This window comes from Peromyscus leucopus, chromosome 1 (assembly GCF_004664715.2).
Source record: "Peromyscus leucopus breed LL Stock chromosome 1, UCI_PerLeu_2.1, whole genome shotgun sequence".
Taxonomy (NCBI): Eukaryota; Metazoa; Chordata; class Mammalia; order Rodentia; family Cricetidae; genus Peromyscus; species Peromyscus leucopus.
In genome coordinates this window covers 56,140,438-56,144,738 of record NC_051063.1, presented here as the reverse complement: position 1 = coordinate 56,144,738, position 4,301 = coordinate 56,140,438, and positions in this window count along the sequence as shown.

The window sequence follows — 4,301 nt, the reverse complement described above, 5'->3', positions numbered from 1 at the left end:
AGGCCTGTCCCTAGGCCAGCTCCCCACCCCCGCACCTTAAGACGCAGGCTGCAGAGCTAACACTCCGCCCTAGCGGTCTTTGCGCATTCCCTGCATGGCCTTAGGTAAATCCGTGCCTTGATTTCCCCAACCACGCAGCGGAAGAAGAGGGACAATGGCCTCAGGCAGTCTTTGTGCAGCGTTCTGAGGTTTCTTGAATCCAGAAGCTGAGAGACGTGGGCATTCTGTCCTCTCCCAAGCTCTTGGTCTACCCACCTGGGAGCATGGCCTTTGCGTGAGTCGCCTGACCCGGGAGGGGGCAGCAGAGGCCCTGAGCACCAGGGCAGGCCCACCTGGTACCCGCAGATCCACCTGGCACACTGCAAGAGGTTGGAGAGCCAAGGACGCGGAGGGACAGGGGCGGTCCCCAGGCTCAGGGCTCTTCCTAGGTATGGAGGTCACAGCATGGCCGGATGCAGGCTACATAAGATGTAAGGACAAACAGGCGCCATGACACTCCAAAAGTTAAGCGCTAACTCATCTGACTTTCTCTAAATGGGCACGCAGTACCTGGGTATTGTGAAGACTCAGGGCCTCTGCCTTCACAGTTAATGCGGAGGAAGAGTTGGTCCGTAACACTTTCCTGACTGAAGCCTGATCTAATGCAGGTGTCAGCAGAGGTTCTGATCAGACACGGGGACAACGGCGGGGTGGGGAGACGCACACACGCACAGGGTGTGTAAAAAAGGCCTAGGCAGGCAGAGGAACTGAGGGGCACCAGGTGCTGCTTAAGCAGGGAAAAAAGTGGAGACGGTGGCAGGACTGGGCCGATCCAGGGGCTTAGATGTTTGTTGTTTTATTTATTGAAAATGTATTTTATTTATGTGTGCGTGTGTGCACATGCATGCAAGTAGCCATAAGAGGGCAAAAGAGGGTTTCGGACCCTCTGGAGCTGGAGTTACAGCCACTCAAAAGCTGCCGGACATGGATGCTGGGAAATGAACCTAGCACATCTAGAAGAGCAGCAATTGCTCTTAACTGCTGAGCCGTCTCTACACACACACACACACACACACACACACACACACACACACACACACACCCCTGCACAAGGTCTCATGTAGCCTAGGCTGGCTTTGAATTCTATATGTAGCTGAGGCTGGCCTTGAGCTCCTAATCCTCCTGCCTCCACCTCTCAACGGCTGTGATCACAGGATTTACCATCAAACTCTGCTAGTTTAGATTTCATTCTGCTGGAGGTGGCCCAGAGTTGTACAAGGAGGCTGAGTAAGAGTGGGTGGAGGGGACAAGAGGAGAGGGACAACCAGATAAAAGGATGCTGCAGATACCCAGGGACTGCAAAGGATGGTTCAAGCCAAGGAGCTGGTGGGTGTTCTTTCTGGAGGGATCCATGGTGTAGTACTGTATGAGGATTTGCTGTGTGCTGGGTGGCTCAGGAGGCACAGGGATTCCCGAGCAGATAGAGGCCTCTCTTTGTTTCCTGATACTGCTTGACCTGATGGTCCAGAGATTCTTAGTCTTTGGAAGTCACATGGACCACAAGTGCCAACACCTCAGTGTGGTGCCCACATTCATTTTCCTACCAGGAAATGAACTTGACAAAATGGTCTTCGAGCCAGGTGGCGGTGGCACAGCAGCACCCGGGAGGCAGAGCCAGGCGGATCTCTGTGAGTTCGAGGCCAGCCTGGTCTACAGAGCAAGATCCAGGACAGGCACCAAAACTACACAGAGAAACTCTGTCTCGAAAAACCGAAGGAGAAAAAAAAAAGGTCATTGAAGGTAAATACCAGCCTCAGAACAAAAGGTGGAATAAAGAGTATACTTTTAAGTTGCAGGGGATAAACTGGTACTCAGGGTAGCACAGAATGCCCTTCCGGGATCTCCAAAGACTGCTTCACCATCTTTTTATCTTTTTTTTTTTTTTTTTTTTTTTTTTTTTTTTGAGACAAGGTTTTACTCTACATAGCCCTGGCTGTCCTGGAACTCACTATGTATGCCAGGCTGGCTTCAAACTCAGAGACCCACCTGCCTCTGCCTCCTGTGTGGTGGTATTATAATTGTACTGAAATGTGATTTTGATTGTATGTTAATAAATAAAGTTGCCCGAGGGTCAGAGCTATTAGAGCCATAGACAGAGTGTGGTGGTGGTGGTGGTGTGGTGGTGGTGGTGGTGGTGGTGGTGGTGTGTGGTGGTGGTGGTGGTGGCACACGCCTTTAACCCCATAGATCTCTGTGTGTTCAGGGATATAGCCAGCATTGGAGACACATGCCTTTAAGACCTGGGGGGCTGTACATACAGACAGACAGTGATGAGGCAGTCATGTGTTTGGGTTTACAACCAATGAGAAGGCAGAATGACTATGAAACAACTTACACACTGGGAAACAGCTCTTTTTCGGGAAGCTGGGACCAGGCAGGAGGAAGGGTGAGATTTTAGCTCTGAGCTCTGACCTCTTGGCTTTCTCTTTTACATTGGTTCTGTGTTTCTTATTTAATAAGACGGTTGGTTACATCTTCACTCCTGAGTGTTGGGATTAAAAGCATGTGCCACCACACCTGGCTCTTCACCATCTTCTTGATGTCACTGTACTCTGACTTTTTCTTGACAGCAGGTAGGATCCTAGATATTGTGGTTGGGCTCAGGAAGGTCATTCCAGTGAGCTTCCAATTCATTCAGCTCAGGGCTAACCTTCACTATGGCCTTGACTGTAACACGAATCTTTAAAGGTCTTATAATAAAAAATCCAGAGCTAGATATTGGGGTGAAAGCTGAAAGATCAGAGAAGTAGAAGAGCCAGCCACTGGCTTACCTCTATGAGATCTTCAACCTCAAGAGAATGAGTTCCTGTTTCTTCACACCTTGTATACCTTTCTGTGTCCTGCCATATTACTTCCCAGGATTAAAGACGTATGTCACCACTGCCTGGTTCTGTTTCTCTCATGTAGCCCAGTGTGGCCTTGAACTCACAGAAATCCAGACAGATCTCTGCCTCCATAGTGATAGGATTAAAGGTGTGTGCCACCACTGCCTGACCTCTATGTCTAATTTAGTGGTGGCTCTGTCCTCTGATCCCCAGGTAAGCCTTATTGGGGTGCACAATATATCACTACACTGGACAGTGACAGCCAGTGCATGGTGTTGTTCTGGCTATCCCCATGGCCATCAGATAACAGTTTTCTAGACAGGCTGCCCATAGGCTTCTGGGTGGTAGTGATGGCATAGACTGTGTCATGAAGCCCTTCTCAGTGCCAAGTTGGATGACCTTTACAGGGCCGCGGTGTTGGTGGTACTTGAGGCATTGCTGTCTGTCTTAAGGAAGCTCCAATTTCAAGATTCATGACTGTCACACACATGGGGAATCAGGAACGGGAACAAAGATGGTCTTTTGGCTCCACTGCCAGATTTCTTCAGTGTGGTAGACGCATCAGTGGACTCCTCAGTTTCTTTAAATTCAGTGATAGAAGGAAAGGAGCTCCAGGCACAATGTCATCACTTGCCTATACTCCCAGTTAGGGGGCTGAGACTGGAGGATCACAAGTTCATGGGCTACAGAGGGAATTCAGGGCAACCTGAGTAACTTAGCTAAGACCCTGCCTTAAAAAGCTCTGGCTGGGCATGGTGACACATTCCTTTATTACCAATACTCAAGGGCAGAGGCAGAGTTCAAGGCCAGCCTTGTCTACATATCAAGTTCCAGGCTAACCAGGGCTATAAAGTGAGAAACCAGGAAGAGTTGTAGCTCAAGGCTAGGTCATTTTGCCTAGCATACATGAAGCTCTGGATTCAATCCCTAGGACTGAAGAGAGAAAGGAGAGATAGATAGATAGATAGATAGATAGATAGATAGATAGATAGATAGATAGATAGATAGATAGATAGAGAGAAAGACAGAAAGAAATGAGCTACACGGATGTTACTGAGGCTTAGATGAAGAAGCGAATGTGAAAGTTCTTGTACAATACTAAAAGGACCAGTCTTAATATTATACTTCCCAGGGGCTCAGGAGAGAAAACTACGAACAGTAAGAATTATTTTCGGGAAATGAATCTAAGTACACCAAGCTCTTTGTCCATCTACTTTATTTCTCTGGGATAAAATCATATCTCCACAGCTTCAGTTCTGTTCTTGTGCCTAGCTCCTTTCTTCCTGATTTCTCTCTATCTTTATCTACGGTTCTCTCTAAGTTCTATCTTAATTCTCTCGTCTTAATTCTGCCTCACCTAGTTCCTTCTCATCTCATTCTTACCCAGCTAGTACTTCCCCATCTGCCTCTTCCTCATCTTCCATCTCATCCACACGT